General features: G+C 36.6%; 1 protein-coding gene across 1 annotated transcript in view; it reads right to left on the bottom strand.

Moving 5' to 3' along the window:
- AFF2 (ALF transcription elongation factor 2) overlaps window positions 1–23,147 on the bottom strand; it is a 640,196-nt gene that overhangs the window by 461,127 nt on the left and 155,922 nt on the right. The gene's annotated exons all lie outside the window — the stretch shown is intronic.

The following is a 23,147-nucleotide window of genomic DNA, read 5'->3' as shown; positions in this document are numbered from 1 at the left end:
ATTCAAAAGCTTATCCACCACGATCAAGTGGGATTCATCCCAGGCATGCAGGGATGGTTCAACATACGCAAACCAGTAAACGTGATACATCACATAAATAAAAGAAAAGACAAAAACCACATGATTATCTCGATAGATGCAGAAAAAACATTCGATAAGGTACAGCACCCATTTATGATCAAAACACTCAGCAAAATGGGAATAAATGGGGCATTTCTCAACGTAATAAAGGCCATATACGAAAAACCTACAGCTAATATCATACTCAATGGGCAAAAACTGAAAGCTTTCCCACTAAGATCGGGAACAGGACAAGGATGTCCACTCTCACAGCTTCTTTTCAACATCGTATTCGAAGTCCTAGCCACAGTGGTCAGACAAGAGAAAGAGATAAAAGGCATCCAAATAGGAAAGGAGGAAGTAAAACTATCATTGTTTGCAGATGACATGATAGTGTACATAGAGAATCCTGTAAACTCTCCCAAAAAACTCCTCAACCTAATAAGTGAATTTGGCAAAACAGCAGGATACAAAGTCAACATTCAGAAATTAAAGGCGTTTTTGTACACCAGCAATGCAATAGAAGAAGAAGAAATCAGAAAAAAAAAAAAACATTCGATATAGCAAGAAAAAATATAAAGTACCTAGGCATAAATTTAACCAAAGACACAAAAGACCTGTATGCAGAAAACTATACAACATTGAGAAAAGAAATTAAGGAAGACACAAGTAAATGGAAGCGTATACCGTGCTCATGTATTGGAAGAATTAATATCCTCAAAATGTCCATACTACCCAAAGCAATTTATAGATTCAACGAAATCCCTATTAAGATACCAATGACGTATTTCACAGAAATAGAACAGACATTTCAAAAATTTATATGGAACCATAAATGACCCCGAATAGCCGCAGCAATTTTGTTAAAGAAACACAAAGTAGGAGGGATCACAATATCGGACATCAAACTCTACTACAAAGCCACCATACTCAAAACAATCTGGTAGTGGCACAAGAACAGACCCATAGACCAATGAAACAGAATAGAAAGCCCAGAAATAAGCCCAGGTCTCTATGGGCATCTTATATTTGACAAAGGGGGCAGAAGTATAAAATGGAGCAATAACAGCCTCTTCAACAAATGGTGTTGGGAGAGCTGGACCGCTACATCCAAAAAATTGAAATTGGATCATCAGCTGACACCATACACAAAAATAAACTCAAAATGGAGAAAAGACTTAAATAAAAGTCGCAACACCAACAAAGTCCTAGAGGAGAACATTGGCAGGAAACTCTCAGATATCCCACGCAGCAATTTTTTCACTGATATGTCTCCTAAAGCAAGGGACATAAAGGAAAGAATAAACAAGTGGGACCTCATCAAAACAAGAAGCTTCTGCACGGCCAAAGAAAACATCAGCAAAATGAAAAGGAAGCCAACCATTTGGGAAAATATATTTGCTAATGATACATTAGAGAGAGGTTTGTTCTCCAAGATATATAAAGAACTCACTCGACTCCACTCCATGAAGACAAACGATCCAATCAAAAAATGGGCAAAGGACCTGGGCAGATGCTTTTGTAAGGAGCGGATACAGAGGGCCCAGAGGCATTTGAAAGGATGCTCGGCAGCACTAGCCATCAGAGAAATGCAGATCAAAACCACCATGAGGTACCACCTCACACCTGTCAGAATGGCCATCATAAACAGATCAACAAACAACAGGTGCTGGCGAGGCTGTGGAGAAAAGGGAACCCTAGTCCACTGCTGGTGGGAATGCAGACTGGTGCAGCCACTATGGAAAACAGTGTGGAATTTCCTCAGAAAGCTGAAAATGGAACTGACTTTTGATCCAGTGTTTCCCCCGCTGGGACTGTACCCTAAGAACACCAAAACACCAATACAAAAGAACCTATGCACCCCAATGTTCATAGCAGCACAATTTACAGTAGCCAAGTGTTGGAAGCAACGTAAATGTCCATCCATAGATGATTGGATCCAAAAATTTTGGTACATATACACAATGGAATACTACGCAGCAGAAAGAAAAAAAGAACTACTAAACTTCGCGACAGCATGGATGGAACTGGAGAGCATCATGCTAAGCGAAATAATCCAGGGGGCGAAAGACAAATACCATATGATCTCACCTATAAGCGGAACCTAACCAACAATGCAAAGATGCAAGGAAAATATGACCAGCAACACTGAAAGGAAAAGAATTCACCAGAGACAAGAGTGAAGGGGGGGCAGGGAAAGGGAAGGGAAGGGTAAAGTCAAGGAACATATAGCAAGGACTCATGGACAAAACCAAAGGGGAAGAGTTGTGGGAGGGAAGGAGGGAGGGGGTAAGGGAAAGTGGTGGGGGGGAGGCAGAAACAAATGTATTTTAAAAGTAAATAAATTAAAAAAATACAAATGGCAGGTTTTGAAAAGGGATGTTCTTGGTAAATAATTTAATTGTTCCAAAAAAAAAAATAATAAGGAGAATTTTCTCAGACCACCAGGGCTTGAAACTGGAGACCAAACTCAAGGCATGAATTCAGAAACATTCAAACTCTTGGAGACTGAATAACATACTCTTAAACAATGAATAGTCTATAAGGAGATCTAAGAATAAATCAAAATTTTTCTGGAAAGAAATGAAAATGAACACACAACAGTCCAAAACCTATGGGACACGACAAAGTCAGTCCTGAGAGGGAAGTTCATAGCAATACAGGCTACCTCAAAAAGATAGAAACATTTCAACTAAACAACATAACCCTCCAGCTTCAAGACGGGTGAAACCACAACAAACAGAGCCCGAAGTTAGTAGAAGAAGGGAAATAATCAATATCACAGCAGAATTGAATGACATAGATACATAAGGAACAATTCAAATGTCAACACATCCAGGAGCTGTATGTTTGAAAAGATAAACAAAATCGACAAGCCTTTAAGCATACTCATCTAGAAAAATAGGGAGAGGACTGAACTAAATAATATCAGAAATGAAAGAGGAGAAATAACAACTGGTACCACAGAAATTGAAAGGATTGTAAGAAATTACTATGAACAAGTATATGCCAAGAAATGTGAAAACTTCAAAGAAATGAACACATTTTTAGAAAATATAACTTTCCAGCACTGAATGAAGAGAAAGCAGAAAACTTGAGCAGACTGATAACAGCTGGTGAAATTGAAGCAGTAATCAAAAAACTCCCAGCACACAACAGCCCTGGACCAGTCGGTTTCCCAGGAGAATTTTACAAAACATTAACAGAAGGGCTAACCCTTGTCCTTCTCAGACTCTTCCACAAAATTCAATAAGAGGGAATACTCTCGAACTCTTTTAAGGAAGCCAGCATTATCCTTATCCCCAAACCAGACAAAGACACAACAAAGAAAGAAAACTACAGGTCAATATCTCTGATGAACATTGAAGCTAAAATACTCAACAAAATATTGGCAAACTGCATCAAGCAATACATTAGAAAGATCATCCACAATGATCAAGAGGGATTCATCCTAGGGATACAAGAATGATTTAATATTCGCAAATCAATAAATATAATATGTCACATAATCAAGGTACAGCACCCATTTATGATAAAAACACTCATCAGAGTAGAAATGAAGGGGGCATCACTCAGTATAATAAAGGCCATATATGAAAAACCAACACCCAACATCATACTCAATGGGTCAAAACTAAAATCTTTCCCTGTAAGATCTGGAAAAATACAAGGATGTCTGCTTTCACCACCTCTATTCAGCATAGTACTGGAAGTCCTAGCCACAGTGACAAGACAAGAAAAAGAAGTAAAAGGCATCCAAATTGGAAAGGGAAGTAGAAATATCATTGTCTGCACTTGACATGATAGTGTACAATGAAATCCCCATAGACTCCTCCAAAAAACTACACTACCCAACAAGTGAATTTGGCAAAACAGCCGGGTAGAAATTCAATATTCAGAAATCAAAGACATTTCTGTATATCAAAGATGAAATATCTGAATCAGAGGTTAGGAAAAAAAAACCCTTGCTATAGCAACAAGAAAAATTAAGTACCTAGGAATAATCCTAACCAAGGAGTTAAAAGATTTGTATGTCGGGAGCTATACAACAAAAAAGAAAGAAATTAAGGAAGACACAAATAAATGGAAACATATACCATCTTCATGGATTGGAAGAATTAATATCCTCAAAATGTCCATACTACCCAAAAAAATTATAGATTCAACACAATCACTATTAAAATACCAATTACATATTTCACAGACATAGAACAGATATTTAAGAAATATATATGGAACCATAAATGGCCTCAAATAGATGCAGGAATTTTGAGAAAGAAAAACAAGGTAGGATATATCTCAATACCTGATCTCAACTATATTAAAAGGCCACTGTAATCAAAATAGTCTGGTACTGGCATAAGATCAGACACATAGATCATTGGAACAGAATATAGAGCCCATAAATAAATTGATGTCTTTAGTTCAATTAATATACGACAAAGGGTGCAGAAGTACAAAATGGGGTAAAAATTACCTTGTCAACAAATGGTGGAGTGAGAACTGGACAGCATATACAGAAAATTTAAGTTCAAGCACCAGCTTTCACCATACTCAAAAATAAACTCAAGATGGATAAAATACTTAAATATACATCACAACACCAAGAAAGTCCTAGAGGACAACATAGGTAGGAAACTCTCAGATATGCCACACAGTAATATTTTCAACAACATGTACCCTAGAGCAGAGGATAAAATGGAAAAATTTTTAAAAATGGGATTTTTTCTAAGAAGAAGCTTCCGCATGGCTAAGAAAACATCAGCAAAATGAAAAGGGAACCAATAGTATGGAAAATATATTTGCCAATGATACCTCAGACGAAGGTTTGATATCCAAAATATGTAAAGAACTCACACAACTCTACTTCAGGAAGACAAACAATCCAATTAAAAAATGGGCAAAGGAGCTGAACAGACACTTCTATAAGGAGGACATACACAGGACCCAGGGACATATCAAAGGATGCTCAGCATCACTAGCCATCAGGGAAATGCAAATTAAAACCACAATGAGATACCACCTCACACCGGTCAGAATGGCCATCATAAACAGATCAACAAACAACAGGTGCTGGAGAGGCTGTGGAGAAAAGGGAACCCTAGTCCACTGTTGGTGGGAATGCAGATTGGTGCAGCCATTGTGGAAAACCATGTGGGATTTAGTCAAAAAGCTAAACATGGAACTCTCTTTCGACCCACCATTTCCACTGCTGGGATAATACCCTAAGAATCCCAAAACAGTAATTCAAAAGAACCTATGCACTCCAATGTTCATAGCAGCACAATTTACAATAACCAAGTGATAAAAGCAAATTAAGTGCCCATCAGTAAATGAGTAGATCAAAAAACTATGGTACATTTACACAGTGCAATACTATAGAGCAGAAAGAAAGAAAGAGCTACTATACCCTTCAGTATAGCATGGATGGAACTGGAGAACATTATGCTAAGTGAAATAAGTCAGGCAGTGAAAGACAAATACCATATGATCTCACCTATAAGTGGAACCTAATCAGCAAAGCAAGCAGGCAAGGAAAATATGACCAGCAACATTGAAAGAAAGAAGAATCTATCAAGGACAGGAGCATGGAAGGGAGGGAGGTTGAGGGGAGGGGAAGGAGAAGGGTCAGATCAAGGAACATGTGTGAAGGACACATGGAGGAAAACAAGGTGGGGAAGGATTGAGGGGGAAAGGTGGTGTTGGGTGGGGCAGGGGAAAGTGGAGGCAGATAAAGGGAGGAAAATGTATGTGAAAATTTTTTTAAAATAGAAGAAATTAAAAAAAAAGAAAAAGAAAAAAAGAACCCTTGTTTTGAACTTGATAGCTGATAGTTTTCTTTCCTCTATTTCATTTAGCTCTATTTCTGTGGATTCTTTCTTTCCTTTAGATTGGTGTGTGGTTCTTTTTATTTCTATTAGTTGTGAGACGTCTTTTTTTTTTTTTTTTTTTTTTATTCTGCTTGTTCAATTGATCTGTCTTGACTTCCTGACTTTTTGGTGTGAACTCTGGTAGGAGAGTTCTTTTCTTTTTTTTTTCTTTCTTGATCTGCCTCTGATGCTGTCAGCTGTTGACCTGATCTGACCTCAGGCAATCTTTAAGAGACCTCCACGAATATACCGTCTGTGTCTGTCTCCTCTACTTGTTAATCTAGTTATTCTGCATTCCAGTGTCAGGGCGGGGCAGAGTCCCCACTCTGGCCAGGCAATAGTGTCCTATCACACTTCTGCCACTCAGTGGAGTGGTCGGCTTGAGAAAGATGGCTGCTGCTATGGGGGAGGCATTAGCATCTGTATCTCCTGGCTACTCCCACAGTTATCTCACCAATGCCTCTGTCTCCAGTCTCTCCTCAAATGACTCTAGACCACTCTGTGCCCCCTTTAGCCAGGGATCTACTATGTGATTGCTGCTCTGTACTCAGCAGTTGGGCCTCCCCATCACAGGAGCCTTGGCTGAGACTCCTGGGGACATTGCTATTGTGCCTTTACAAACTGCTGCTGCTAATGGGAGTGGTCTTCCTGAGTCAGATGGCAGCTACGGAATGGATGGTGAGTCAGCACCAGGACCCTGCTGACCATTTCCTCAGTTCTTTCCCCAAATCCTCCTTCCCCAGTCTCTCCTCTGGTGGATCCAGCCCACTGTGCCCTAGCCTCCCCTGGAGCCCTGGGTAAGTGGATGTCTACAAATTTTTGCGTAGGCCCTTTGAACGGCTCTTTGTGTCTCCAGCTGCCTGTCTCTGGCAAAGAACACCCTGCCTCTTTTTCACGTTTGTTTGTTATCTGTGTGTGTGTTTTTGGGCTCTTGTGCTGTAGGCTGGAGATCCCCATTTACAGTTTAGATGTCGCCCTTCTCAAGGGGATCCCACTGGCTGTTTCAATGTCTCTCTGGCACTTCCACCACTGGGTGCCTATTCCACCTTCTCGAGCATCTACCAAACTCCTTACCAGTCAGGTTATGCCAAAGCTGATTCCTCTGTCTTTCCGAGGCTTTAAGGCTCCTCTCTCACTATTTCTCAGTTGTTTTCCAGGTGATTTATCCACAATTTAGTTATAATTCTAGATTGGTCCTGGGAGGAGGTCAGTGTGACTTCAACTCACTCCTCCGCCATCTTGAAGTCTCTCTATGATTGTTTCAATTTTGCTAGTTGCTAGGCTGCTGCTTCTTCTTGATTCACTTTTGGAAGACTGTATATATTACTAGAAATTTATCCATTTCATTCAGGTTGTCCAATTTCTTGGCATATAGTTGTCCATAGTATTTTCTTATAATCTTTTGTATTTCTGTGGTATGAGTTGTAACTTCTTTTTCATTTTCTGATTTTATTTATTTGGATCCTCTCTTTTTTTTTTCTCTTGATTAGTCTGGTTAAATATTTGTCTATTTATTTTACCTCTTCAGAGAATAAGCTCTGGATTCACTGTTCATTTGTATTATTTTTTAGAGTCTGTCATTTAATTTTGCTCTGATCTTGATTATTTCCTCCTTTCTACTTACTCTTTGGTTTGTTGGTTGTTGTACCTCTAGTCCTTATAGATGTGGGGTATATTGTTTGAGATTTTTCTATCTTTTTTAGGTAGGCCTGCCTTCTCAGTGTCCCATGGGTTTTGGGATATTGTGTGCTCATTTTCATTTCTTTCCAGATATTTTTTGATTACTCTCTTGATATCACTGTTTATATACTCACTGTTTAACAACATTATTCAGTCTCAATGGATTTGATTGCTTTTGAGTTTTTTCTTGATCTTGGTTTCTAGTTTCAAGCCCTTATACTCCAAGAAAATGCTTGTTATGATTTCAATTTTCTTGAATTTGTTGAGATTTGTTTTGTGTCCTACCATGCAGTCTATCTTTGGAAATGTAGCCTATGCATTTGAAAAAAAAATATGTATTTTGCTTCTATAGGGTGAAATTTTCTGTTATATCAATTAAGTCCATTTAATCTAGAGTGTCATTCAATGCCACAATATCCTTGTTGATTCTTTGTTTGAGTATCTATCCATTATTGACAGAGGGATGTTAAAACCCCCTACAATGACAATGTTGCTGTTGATATCTTTCTTGAAGTCCTAGAAAAAAATTTTAATATATTTTGGTGTTGCTATTTTGGGTGCATATATGTTTACAACTGTTGTATCCTGCTGTTGGGCTACTCCTTTAAGTATTATGTAGTGACCTACTTTGTCTCTTGCTATGGCTTTTGTTTTGAAGTCTATTTTGCCTGATTTAAATATTGCTAAACCAGTTTTTTTTTTTTTAATATCTGTTAGCTTGGAATATTTTTTTTTCCATCCCTTCACTTTCAGCCTGTGTAGCTCTTTTGTTCTCAGGTGATATCTTGTAGAAAGCATGCATCCAGGTCATGTTTTCTAATCCATTCAGCTACCCTATGTCTCTTGGAGCATTTAATACATTTACATTTAAGGTTATTATTGATAGATGCTTATTCATTGCCATTTTTTCCCCTTTGAACTTGTGTTTCTCTCTCTCTTCATCTTCTTAATGCAGTCCCTTTAGCATCTCTTATGAGGCTTCTTTAGTAGAGATGTACTCTTTTAGCCTTTATTTTTGTCTGGGAAACTCTTTTTTATCCTTCCTTTTTAACTTAATGTTTTCAATGTAAAGCAGTCTTGGTTGCATGCCTTTGCTTTTCATTACTTGAAAGATTTCATGCCATCCCTTCTGGCTTGTAGTGTTTCTGTTGAGACATCAGCTGATAGTGTTATCCAAGATCCCTTGTATGTTACTAGCTGTTTCTCCCTCATTGCCTTTATGATTCTCTCTTTGTCTTTAAATTTTGCCATTTTAATTATGATGTATCTTGGAGTGGGCCTTTTTGGGCTCATCTTATTTGGGATCCTCTGTGCTTCCCGGGCTTGCATGACTTTTTCCCTCACCAAGTTAGGGAGGTTTTCTGTCATTACTTTTTAAAACAGGTTTTCTATCCCTTGCTTCTTTTCTTCTCCTCTGGTGTCCTTATGATGTGAATATTATTATGTTTCTTGCTGTCTTTCAACTCCCTCATATTGTCTTCATTCTTTTTGAGTCATTTTTCGTTTTTTTGCTCTGTTTTTTTTTCCTACCTTATCCTCCAAATTGCTGATTCATTCCTCTGCTTCATCTAGCCTGCTTTTAATTCCTCCTAGTGTATTCTTCATTTCAGATATTGTATTCTCCTCCTGGCTCTTATTCTTAGTTTCTATGTCCTTTTTCATGATGATGTAGTTCCCAGTGATTTCTTTGTAACTCCCATATAGTTCTCTGTAGTTCTTACTGAGCTCCTTGGACATCCTAATAATAATTATTTTCAATTCTATGTCTGATGGATTGCTGGCATCAATTTCATTTAGCACTCTTTCCGGGGATTCCTGCTTTCATTTTGATTAGGGAATGTTTCCTTGTCTCCTGCTTTAGATGATTCTTTTTTTTCTGCATATTAAATTGATCTGCTTTGACTTCCTGTCTAAATTCAAATCAGCTGAGATTCATTGATTGTTCAATTCACTTGATGGAAGATCAGCCAAAAATCTGTGGTTGGAGCCCAAGCATGTGGGCTCAGCTTCCCCCTACTCAGCTGCCATCCTCTGAATCCCAAATTTTCTTTTGAATTTATACTCCATATGATATGTATGGGAAAACCTAATCTATAGCCTAAACCATTAGTGCTCAAAAACTGAAAAGTCCTATTGACCACAGTGATTTACAAATGTATGTGGATGCGTGTGTTCACAAAATCACAATTTTGTTTCATTTTGAATGAGACCCCTCTATAAAACTGTCAGGAAGGGCAGTAGGGTAGAGACAGCAGGCTCTGAAGACCTGGAAGTATAGTTAAGGTGATATGAATTACGTTTAATTAAGACCTCAATCTCAGCTCCCAGTTTCTGAAGAGAAAGGACAGTTGCAGGTAACTGGGACACACATCTCAGGTAAAGGTCCACAGGGATTCACAAGTTTAGTCCAAGAAGTATATGTGACCAGACTGCATTAGTCAAAGTGATACATGCTCTAATGGTTGCAGGAAGAAAAAATGTTGGACTAGGGAAAATGGGGCGAACTTCTGGGGTTAGGAAGAGTGCTGGGAAGGGAGCAGAGTAACCTTCAGAAGAGAGGTCAGGAGCAGGGTCTTGTGGGATAAATAAATTTCACCATGCAGGGAAAAATGAAGACAGCCTAATATTCCAAGCACAGGGAACAGCACAGAGGAGATGTGTGGCCTGACAGAGGCACCATCCAAGTAAAATTTATAGCCATACTCTCAGTGACCCCCGACTTTAGGATGTAAGTGTTCAGATTATATTGTTAAGTCTCATTACATTGGAACCACACATACAATTATTCCTTCTATACAATTGGCATGGTTATCCTGACCTATATCACCAAACCCTTAGAAAGAAAACAAAATAAAATTGATTTCAATAATAACTGCAAATGTAAAATGCTATATTCTAGCATAGTATTGCTCATTAGAAATACATTAGATATCATTCACCTCATTATAAGCCAGGTTGTGAAAATAAAGCTGTCTTATATAATTAAGGAAAACCAACTGAGTTATAAATGCCAAAATCACCCTCTATTAAGATCACTATTATTTGTTTCCCAGCCCTTTTTAGTTCTTAGCAAATCAGTTTGTTCAACATGTGGTTGCAAGAGTATTATGAAATCATAGACTTCGGAATTCCTTTCTCTCTTAAGATTGAGCTTTAGGTTCTAGAAGCCTTCTCTGGTGACCCCTGCCATCAATAGGCACATACGTCAAAATCTCTCAATTGAAAACTCTTCTGAGTCCATCATTGGAGGTTACTTTTCTTCTTAACAACAGAAATCTTCCTGGTATTGTCACAGTAATTCCAATGGTTACATCACATCATGCTTTCTTCCATGGTGTCATTTCATCAAATAAAAGTCATTTACTTAAGAAGTTATTAATGATTATCTTTTGCATCTATGTTTTTTATTGATTTTTAGAGGGAGAGAGAATGAGGAAGAGACAGAGAGCCAGAGAGACAGAAACATCAATTTGTTGTTCCACTTAGTAATGCATTTATTGGTTGATTATTGTAGGTGCCTTTATCAGGGATGAACCCACAGCCTTAGCATATTAGGAGGATGCTCTATCTAACTGAGCTATCTGGTCAAGGCTACAACTAGCATTTAATTGACTATGATAGTTTAACCCATGTCACCTAACTATATTAATAGTTCAAATTGGACTTCATGATAAATTATTATTCTGTATTTTGACATTGAAAAGCCTCTCTCCCTTCCAATTTCCTTTCTTTAACACTATGTACAATATATTAATAATTACCTATAATAGTTGTTAGCAATATAATAATCATCTGGGACGTTATATTCAAATGGTATTTCATGTACCATATTACTCTGGTCCTTAAAAATCACATATTACTTACTTTCTCTATGGCCCTTTTCCCTTATACCAAAATCAATCAAACAAACAAAAACACAATCCAAACAAAAATGTGAAGACCAAAGATGATTAATTCTACCAATAATCAAGGGAGAATCCACAACTTCAGTACCTCTTTTAGCACTTCTGAGCACAGGGAAATTCTGAGATAACACTAAGCCAAAAATAAAGGTGACAGTGATCACGATCATAGAATTAGAGAAACTTCAGGCATCATCACCCTAAATAATCTTTGGCAGATCAGAATCCTCATTGCTTATAAAGACTTTCTTAAGAAGGGACAAAACCAAAGGGGAAGAGCTGAGGGAGGGAAGGAGGGAGGGGGCAAGGGAAAGTGGTGGGGGGGAGGCAGAGACAAATGTATTTGAAAAAATAAATTTAAATAAAATTTTTTAAAAAAGAAGGGAATCTATATCCTCACTTAGTAATCCTTTGACACATTGTAAAGGGCCCTGATTAGTAAGGCATTCAATATACCCTAAATAGAAATTTTACATGTTATGCAAAAAAGGATTCCATAAATCCCAATCTATTTTCAGGAAGCAACTAAGGTACTCTTTGTATCCATTGGTATATCTAGGTCCACCTGTCTTGCTAGAAACACATATGTTTCCAACATAGATGGGATTAGGAGTTTCATAATTTACAGTAATTTGAAAAAGAAATGATGTGATAGAAGAAATCTAATTGCAAAGAATAAAATTACTCCAAAAGTCCCTGAAGATTTAGTTAGGCATCTAGGACCACTGCTGCTTCTGATGAGTCCAAAGCTTTAACTTTAAAATAAGGAAAGAGAAAGAAGAAAAAAAACAAATAAGAAAAGAGAAATATGACAAGAAATCAAGAAAAGCAAAGGATATAGAGTGGTAAAACACTTTCCACAGAGTAATAATTTGTGGACCCCCATTCAAAGCCCCAGCATGCCAGTTAACACCTTACCCTGCTTCTCTCAACTGCCAAAATCACTGGAAATGTCACCAAAGTTATTGATTCTAGCAAAGAATTCAGGAACAACTATTTCAAAAGGATCTGTCAATGGGAAGCAAATTTTCCCCTTGAGTACAATCATTCAGAAATAGCAAATTTGAACTTTAAGATGAAATAACAAGACCATATCACAAGGTCTTTTGATATCTGCATTTCTGAACCTGCCATAAAACACTTTTTGTATATGCCAAGTGAACAACTGGATCTTATTTTTTATAAGGCATTTGTGTATGGAGGTACAAATGCAATAAAAAACTTTGCAAAAGAGAATAAAAGGCAAATTTTGAGACTAAAATCAGATTATCAAAAGAAATAGAAACAAACCAAAGCCAACAAAATTACAAGATGCCATTGACAGAAAAAAATTAATATAATTAATATCATTGCTACTATTAAAGTTATATTCCTAAACTGGCTTCCTGATCTCATTTTGAACAAACAAGCAAATGCATTTGCATGTCTCTATAGTTCAATTATTTAAACAATCTATTTTATGGCAAAATCCAGAATTCATCAAAACTGGCATCTTTTAATGTTAATTCTAATTAGAACAAGCATTGCATTTTGTATGCTTTCCAATTATGCATGAGAAAAGTCAGCATAAGTGTCCTTTCATCAAAATTATTGGTTTCTAATTTCAGTTTTGGCTATGATATTTGCACTCAATGATGTAAACATAATTGTTCCTGTCAAATGAAAATTAATTTGATTTAAGCTTTCTTTGCTTTAATTATATATTTTGATTATATATCTGCTCACTCTGCAAGTTTCTTTCTAAGCCACATCTGTATTTTATCACAATAGGCAATTTCTTTGACATTTAAAAGGCAACCATCAGATTTCTTTCTGACATCATTATGATAATTTTCATTAAGTCTGTGCCAAAGGATTTAACATTTCAACTGACTAATCTAAAGATTAATGTAATTATTATTTCAATATTAAAGCATGAATTTTTCCAAAATATAGTCTCTAAAAGTTATTGCTCTGATTACTCCTTCTCCTCCCACGAAAATCTTAGAGTTGTTAGTTTATTCCTTGAGCACATTTCTTTTTTGGGTGACACCTTACGTGCTATGGTTCCAACTGGCACCACTGTAAAGGCAGTGATAAAAATAAAAATTAATCATTTGGGAATCAAAGCTGTCTATTTAGAATTGCAGAACTTGAACATCCATTCATTCATCTTCAATTTCTCTTACTAATTTCCTATCTTGCTATTTCATAAAAATAATAATCAGGTTAAAAGAAGTGGAAAATAGCAAATTAACCCTATATTGTAGTAAGGTCTTCCTGTTCATTGAAAATAGAAAGTGTTTGGGAAATGGCACCACTCAACAAACATATTCTACACATATCTCTGAGACCAAGATTGCAAATTTGGGTTTTACTCCCCTGGAAAAGCCCAGGACATAAAATATTCAGTATAATTCAATTCAGCGAACATTTTATGCATGTTCAACACAATGATAAGTTCCACAAAAGTTTTTATCAGGAGAATATTGTCAAGTATAGATGCCTTTAGCCTATACAATACTTAGATATTCTCAATACTAAAAAAAAATATTTTTAGAAATAAATTATTTGTTGTTTTGAAAAGGGCCAAGCCATGTTACATTTATTTGAAACTATAAAATAATTCAGCAAAGCACACATGGAGTTCAAAAAGTAAGTTATCCACAAAAGGCCTCATTACCCTGGGCTCTGAAGGTGTGTAACTATTTGCCACATCTAGTTTTTTTTTCATATTTTACAAGTTCAACCCTGTTCTATCACAAATGAATTTCAGGTAACTTATGAAGATAAACATAGTACAGTGATATAAAAATAGAGGGAATAAGGAAAATGGTATCAGGTCAAGATTAAGTTGCCTAAATGCTTTCTACAAATGCCTAGAAACTTACTCCAGGTGAGTCAAAAAGAAGGCACTCTTTCCTGGCAGCCAGAGAAAAGAGGTCTTCCTGACACATTATGAGATGCAGGGGGTGCATGAAATTGAGAATGAGCCAACTAGATGCTAAGAAAGATCCATTGTTCTCAGATGGAGATCTGAGGAAACTTCTTTTTCTAGATCTTCATGATGAGATGCTAAGTGACATAATGGATCATGCACCCTGATATAAGTAGTGTAGTGAGGTTCATGATTGGCAGAGAAACGTGTTCGGAGATAAAATAGTTTATACTTGCAGAGAACTGTGTCACTCACTTCCTCAGTCATACACTAATTTATTTGATTATCATCTGTTCAACAAACTTTATTAAGTTATACTATAGAGCAGACAGATGCTAGGCATTGGGGTAACCACAGTCAAAGACACATTTTTCACTATTCTAAGCACCTAGCACAGTGCTTGGCAGAGAGTTAGGGCTCTGAAAACATTTGTTGAATTAATCATTGAATAAATTTTCACTCTAAAGAGTTAGTGAATCATGGACTGTTGACCTAACATCAGGGCTTGCACTTAATGGGAAATAAAGGTAGACTGGATAGTGAATGCTTTAAATTGAAGAAATAAATAATGCAAGGCATTTTGGAACTTCATTTTGAAAGACAGTTGAGTGGTATGCTATCACAATCATTGACTTTCTCTGTAATTTTGTGTTTTTATATCTCCTATACCTGCACTACATACACACAAAACTAAACCATAAGTACAACAACTTTTCCTCAAACTATATAGTATCAAAAATACTTTAAAGAATAGTTTAAAAGAATAAAAATACTCCAATCTATAAGTTTTAATATAGCTACATATTTCAACTTTGGCTGGAGTTATAACTACCCACACTTTTTGTCCAGCAAACGTATCATTCTTGATTTACACAGCAAATCCATGAAGTGGTAGGGAGATACAAAGTTAATTTTCATATAAGAAAGCTGAGGCTTGAACACATAGGGACAATGTTATTAAAATGTAAGACTATGTTGTGTATATGGATAAAATAATACATAAAGATCACAATACAGAAGAGTTGCACTTAAATCTTTGGGTAAATAAAATTGTTTAGGTTCCAAAATTGTGGACTTGGCACTGACTGTCAGGTTAATACAGGCATACTTAAAAATTCTGCATATTTACCCCTGGCTGGTGTGTCTCAGTGGGCTGATTGCCGGCCTGTGAACCAAAGAGTTGCCAGTTCAATTCCCAGTCAGGGCGCATGCTTGGGTTGCAGCCAGGTCCCCAGTCAGGGGTGCACAAGAGGCAACCACACATTGATGTTTCTCTTCCTCTCTTTCTCCCTTTCTTCCTCTCTCTCTAAAAATAAATAAATAAAATCTTCACAAAATTCTGCATATTTATATTGGAAATAAATTACTTTAAACTTTAATAAGAGCTGCATATGCTATTTACGAGATTGACAAACTATCCAACAATGCTTTGCTTAAGGCACTTTGAAAATGCTCTAAGTGTTCAAGGAGATAAAGGATATAAAGTCTAGGTGTGCAGTTCTATATTTTGGAGTATTTTACGCTTTAATACACATAAAATTTCCAATTTAATTTTCAATGATTTTGCTTCTTCTCAATGACACTAGCAGCTTGCCCATCCATTTTCCAGTAATCCAGAGTCAGCCCAGTTGTGAGTGTGTAATTGGTACTACATTCTTAAACCTATATCCCTGTAAATATTTGACAATGTCCAAAGGCGATCTTTCTTCCCCAGGATCCACTGAGAGAGACATTAATGAAAACTTGAGGAAATTTTTATGAACTGTGTCAGAAAGGAAGAAAAGTGACATCTCTGATTTGTGCTTTATACTGTTTTCTGTATTCAGGTAATATAGGTGGGAATTAGAATCTGTTGACAGGGGACCCATAGAAAACTCCACTTTGGTTATTTATGTAGCTCCATTCAAAGTTGCTCCAAAGACTTCAAGAGGTATGTCACTGTTTCCATTCTAAATCTTGGTTTGGGTATTTTTTAAACTTTGGTTATTAAACCACAACGGTTTTTATCAGGAGGATACTGTCAAGTATAAAATGCATATAAATGCTTGGAAATTCTCAATACTAAAAAAAAGATTTTAAAATATCAATTATTTGTTGTTTTGAGAAGGGCTATACCATGTTATATTTACTTAGGTCTTATTAGGTCTTAAATTGCAAGTCATTATTCTAATCTGATGAAAATTCCAATTCCAGCACATTGGAACAAATAAATGAACAAACAACTTAGTTTCAATGTTTTCTTTTTAACTTTAAAACACTATTTTTTATTATTCAAAGGGTTGAATTAGCTTTTGGGCAGGTACATTTGTTAGAAAAAATGAACAACCTCTTTCAGGTGAATTTTCCAGTCTACCTTCACTACCCTTGGCTCAAAGGAAGGGTGTCAAGAAAACCTCTTTAAAAAATACTGGGAGCTTTACAACTGCCATTAGTTGTTTTACATTTTTTTTTTACAACGTGCCTAAGAAGTTGATGAAATTACTAGATTCATTTGGTGAGACTATGTTTTCTCATTCTAGAATTAATATGGCTTGGGTTTCTTAGACACAGTTCAGGAATTCTCATAATCACAGTAAGTAGGTAAAGTGACGTGAGGCACAGGAACAATGTCCCTAAAGCTATTTGAATGTGCTTACGATGGATATAGGGAAGATCAGAGGCATTTCTAGTAATGAAACTATCCCTTGGATAACATAATTATTGTTCCATCCCCGAAATAAAACAAAAAATATCTCCACCCTTGTGTAGCAGCCTCTCTAGGCTGGGCAGGCCCACTCAGGGCTCAGGTAGATAGAAGAAGATGCGTGGAGCTGTGGGGATGCTTGACATGCCTTTATTCGGGTGAGTCACACAGGCCGCAAGCCCATGTCTCTACCGGCACCTGATTCCCTCCCTTGTCCAAAGTTCCTACCCCTTAAGTACTAGACCCAAACAGCAGGCTATAGGCCAGAAAGTGAAGTAATCAAGCATAAGCTGTGCATGCGAGCTTACTCAAGGCTACAGGGCAGTTTACTGCACCCGGAGTCAAGGCTGGGAGACTCAGGCTCAAGGCTGTGAGAACACTGCTTTATCAGACTCCTGCAAGGTTGTGAGGAGCTGCTCCCTCCAGTTACCCATGCATCTGGTGAGGGAGCCAGACTGCCTCCACTTACCCTACAATCCCTTGTTGTGATTTGGAATCAACATTGTCTACATACAGTGCATTCTGTGGTTATGATAATGTAGGTTGAGAACTGTGTCAAAAAATGTCACTTTCAGAACCACTTTGATTCTCTGAATATATTGTGCATTCATTGTCACACTGCATTCTCACCTTCTTATCTCAGTAATAATCATTGAATTCATTTCACAATATTTCTTGAGCAGCAAAGCCCTTCATTCTTTCTGGTTTAAGTGTTGTTTACTTTCATAGTTCAAAAGAAGTGAAATAAGCCCCAGAACTCCTAAAGTCATGAAAATAATTAAGTAGAACAGTAAAACTTTTCAAAGTTCCAAAATTTGAATGGCTTATAATTTTGTAAATATCTTCAAGGGTTGTGAGAACCAAAGGACAGAATTTTTTCATATAAAAGTTGCTTTCTATGAGGACTTCCTCACATTGCAGCCCCCATCTGACATTTCCAAGAGTTAAGTCCAATTACTATGACACAAAGCAAAATAATGTGATCAACTGTCCTGATTTTCCCAGGACTACCTGTTTAGCAATTTAAATTCAAGATTGTTGGTCTTCTTACCTAAAACATAATCTCTTTCCCTGGCAGCAGAGTGGAAACACTTCCTGGGCCTGGGTTTGGGCAGCAAGAATCAAGAATAAAACAAGATACAATGTTCCATCTTTTGAGGGAAATCTTTTCCACAAAGCATCCTGAATGACAAAGATTCAGCCTTCTATTTCAGAAAATCTCCAAACACCTCAAAGATGGTAAACAGACAGAGAGAGTGGTAAGGAAAAAAATATTTTGTAAAAACATTTAAAAATGACACATTTAAACTCTCAAAATAGCAAACATTTCAAGGTAATGTTACCTAATGTTGCTAATCAAAAAGGAGTAGGGGATATTTGCTTTCATTTATTCTGATGGAAGATGTTGAGCAACAAGTATTAACAGACTTAAAAGTGTTTTTACCCTCTGAACCAATAATTCCACTCCTTGGTTTTACTAAAGGGAAAAAAAAAAAAGCCAGGTATGCATGAAATGATGCCAAAGAGTTGATACAGAATACACAGTATGTTTTTGTTTGGGAGAGATAAGTAACCTGGAGAGATAGGTTTCACTGAGATGTCTACACTGGTAATTATTGGTTGGTGAGATTATGTCCTTTAAGGTTATTCTGTCCTTTAAGCTTTTCTGAAGTTTCCCAATTTTATACAAACAACATCTATTACTTTTATTAAAACAAGTTATTATAAATATCTGCCTAAGAATCACCACAAACAAGCAAGACCACAAGAAGCTGTCAAATCTTTGAGTAGTCTTTGTATCTTAAGAATCTACTAATAACTCAATTATTGGGCACATAATGAAAATATAATGAGAGCAAATCACGATGCTAGGAGCATGGCATAGTAATCTATATTATTTTTTAATTAATGTGCATGTATGGAAGAAACATTCATCCAGTCTGGCAGGAGGGGTGGAGACAGGCAGCCAGGGCAGAGAGGGCACATGACAAGGCAGCGGCTGGTGGTCCAGAATAACCTACATTCACATGCAGACAAGCGGGGAGGAACAACTGGGGCGTGAGATAATCCACACAACCCAGGGTTCCAATATAGGGAAATAAAGCCTCAAAATCTCTGGCTGTAAAAATCTGTGGGGGTTGTGGTGGTGCAAGACAATCCTAATCTCATAGGAGAGTCTGTTGGAAAGACCCACAGGGTCCTACAAGTCACACAAAGCCTACCCAGTTGGGAATAAACACCTGAAAGGACACAATTCCCTTGTGGGAAGCAAGGGAAGTGACAAAAAGTAGGGTGAGATCCAAGTAAGCTAGCAAGCAGCATTGCTCCCTGTCTGACCCCTCCCCCACATACAGGACCACAACCCTGCCCTGGTGAATACCTAAGGCTCCACCCCCTTACAATGTAACAGGTGCATTGAGACGAAGAAATATGACCCAAATGAAAGAACAGATCAAAATGCTAGAAAAATAATTAAGCAACAAGGAGATAGATAGACAGCCTATCAGATGCAGCGTTTGAAACACTGATAATGAAGATGCTCAAAGAAATGCTTGAGCACGGTCACAAAATAAAGGAAAAATATACAGGGAATCAAAAGTGAAGGGAAGGAAATCAGAATTCAAATCAATGATTTGGAACAAAAGGAGGAAATAAACATCCAACTGGAACAGAATGAAGAAACAAGAATTCAAAAAAATGAGGAGAGGCTGAGGAACCTCTGGGACAACTTTAAACGTTCCAACATCTGAATCATAAGGATGCCAGAAAGAGAAGAGGAAGAGCAAGAAATTGAAAACTTATTTGAAAAAATAATGGAGAACTTCCACACTCTGGCGAAGGAACTGGACATGTAAGTCTGGGACACTTAGCGAGTCCCAAAGAAGTTGGATCCAAGAAGAAACATGCCGAGGCACATCATAATTACATTACTCAAGATTAAAGTTAAGGAGAGAATCTTAAAAGCAGCAAGAGAAAAGGAGACAGTTACCTACAAAGGAGTTCCCATAAGATTATCAGCTGATTTATTCAAAGAAACCTTTCAGGCAAGAAGAGGATGGCAAGAAGTATTCAAAGTCATGAAAGGCAAAGACCTACATCCAAGATGACTCTATCCAGCAAAGCTATCATTTAGAATGGAAGGGAAGATTAAGTGCTTCCCAGATAAGGCCAAGTTAAAGGAGTTCATCATCACCAAGCCCTCATTATATGAAATGTTAAAGAGATTTATCTAAGAAATAGAAGATCAAAAACTATGAACAGAAAAAATTACAACAAACTCACAACTATCAATAACAGAACTTAAAAACAAAAACAAAAAACAAAGTAAGCGAACAAGTAGGACAGAATCATAGAAATGGAGATCACAGGGGAGGGAAGGAGGAAGAATGGGGGAAATGGTACAGGGAATAAGCAGTACAAATAGGAGGTACAAAGTATACAAGGGAGGTTAAGAATAGTATAGGAAATGGAGAAGCCAAAGAACTTATATGTATGACCCATGGACATGAACTAAGGGAGGAAGGAAATGCTTGTGGGAGTGGAGAGGCAGGGTGGAGGGAGATAATGGGGAGAAAATATGGGACAATTGTGATAGTATTATCAATAAAATACACTTAAAATATGCATGTATGATGCTCTGGAATATATATACATATATATATATACACACACACACACATATGTATATAGCACAAGGATATAATATATATAAGTCAGCAAACTATTCCTATAAAGGTCCATGTAGTAAATATTTTCAGCTTTGCATGCTGTATGGTCTCTGTTACAACTATTTAACACTACCCTTTTAGCACAAAAACAATTACAGAAAATATGTAAACAAATGGACATGGTTGTGTGCTAATGAAATTTCATTTACAAAAAACAAGCATCCATAGTTTGTAAACTCCCGCTATATACCAAATAAAACTCAGCGTAGTACTGGCCACAACCAAAATGTTATATCCTGAGGCAAGATTTTTATAGAACAAAATTCCTTAAATACCGTATAGCAGATTGAAATATAACTGGATAGGCTTTTACAGTTTAACCTTCTTATATTATTTTCCCTATTAGAGGACCCTTTTTTAAGACTCCATGTACTCATGTCATGTGATTGTACCCTGGCATTTTTTAATACCCACTCTGACAAGGGGTCTACAGGTCAGATGTAATAATTCCAGAAATCAAGAGTTAGCTGCTTCTCATTTACTCCTTACATTTATGTGTCTCATTTTCTTAGGTGATAATTGATTTCTGATACATAACTTCCAAGAATACATTGTGCTAAGCTGTCATAAGCCATCAAAATATCCCTTTTGCACAATCTAAATCTAATCATCCAGAGAGTAAGGAAGTTTTCACTGCAAAACATCTATCTTATTTATTTTATTTTTACAATTCAAAATTATCCTTTGGTTATTGTGCCTGGGCAGGTTTCAATACTGTTCAGGCAGGGTGAATGAAGCCTCAAATTTACTAATATAGAGCTAACAGAGGGGCATGTGTCAGCTCTTGAAATAACAATTTCAAATAAATAAGATAATTGTTTATAAATTATAAAGGACATAAATAACCAATATCAAATGAATCATTCACATCTCAAAGGTATAAAATTCAGAATTCTCATACTTTACCGGCATAAAGGAAGGCATAGTTAGCTCTTTTACATGAGATCATCCCACTATAAGGTATATAGCACAATAAGGAGAGACACTGCATTAATCTGTTAACTCTTCTTGCTTTCTGCTAACCCTACCCAGCTCTGTTTTTCACCCAAGACAGCTCAAATTGAATGTTAGCTCATATACAACAGAGCTAACCTTTTGTGCTAAGCACTTTACATGGTTTATTTCAGGTGATCTTTACTGACTGTCTAAGGTAAGCACTATTATTATCCCCACATTATAGATAATGAAAATGTGACTAAGATCAGTTAAATATTTTGCCCACACTAATATGAGACAGCTCCTGAATATAAATGCAGGCTGTTATATTCTAAGGCCCATTATATACTAATCCTCTATATTGCTCTTCATTGATACAAATCTACTCTAAGTATTTCACTGGTCAGTCCATCAAACTTATAAATAATCATTAATCATAAACAAGGAAGCTAGACAATGTTTCAGGTTCAGAAGTTCTGCTTCATGGATTTTCCTTAAAGGAGTGAACTCAGGTGACCAAAAGAATGTTTGTTTTGGAGAAGGTATTTGGGAGTTCCAAGAAAATTTAGGGAACATCTCATATAAGATTTAGAAAACATCTTATAAAATGGCTTGCTGGACAGAAGGAGACAGATATATAGATTAAATTAACACATCATATAATTAATAATATAAGATCTATAATAATTGCATACATATATATCCATGAATATAAATATTAATACATATTTGGATATTTTACTATGTGATGGCTTTAAAAATGTTTGAGTATTTGGGTTTTGTTGCTAGAAAATTCTATATAAATTCTATATATTTTCCTTGCCTAAAGAATAAGGTGCAATAAAATTCTATCCCTGTGGTGCTGTAATCTCATTTTAGACTATCTGCATATATACAGTGAACTCACCTGTCATTCTTTCTGTCAAAATTTGGCCCACAGAGGCAAACATCAAACAACACATGATTACAGCTTACTGCAGAACTGTCACCTCTCATCAGTCTGTGATTTAGTGTAACCTGAACAGGAACCCCTGTGTTATTCTGTTGAGGAGCAAATACAATATGACCCAGAACTGGGAGGTTAGCACAAAGGCTCTGATATAGATTGGAAAAAAGGAAAGGTTTTTATGTAACTAAATATCATAATTAAGCACAGACAAAGCACTGAACTGTCTCAGTGTCATAGTGATTTGAAAACAAAAGTGACAAAAGCAGTTTTTGTTACGAAGAAAATAGACTTAACTATACAAAATGCAAAGAATTTATTGAACATGGGACTTTCTAGGGTAAGTACATGTAAATTGGTAACTTGATACCAAGTTAGAAAACAATCAGGAAGTTTCAAATATTAATCTATCCCCTCAACTCCTA

This window comes from Pteronotus mesoamericanus, unplaced genomic scaffold, assembly GCF_021234165.1.
Source record: "Pteronotus mesoamericanus isolate MK-2021 breed Mesoamerican mustached bat unplaced genomic scaffold, CSHL_Meso_final scaffold_12, whole genome shotgun sequence".
NCBI classification, from domain to species: Eukaryota; Metazoa; Chordata; class Mammalia; order Chiroptera; family Mormoopidae; genus Pteronotus; species Pteronotus mesoamericanus.
The sequence above is the reverse complement of the archived record's forward strand: the minus strand, read 5'-3'. Positions and strand labels throughout refer to the sequence as shown.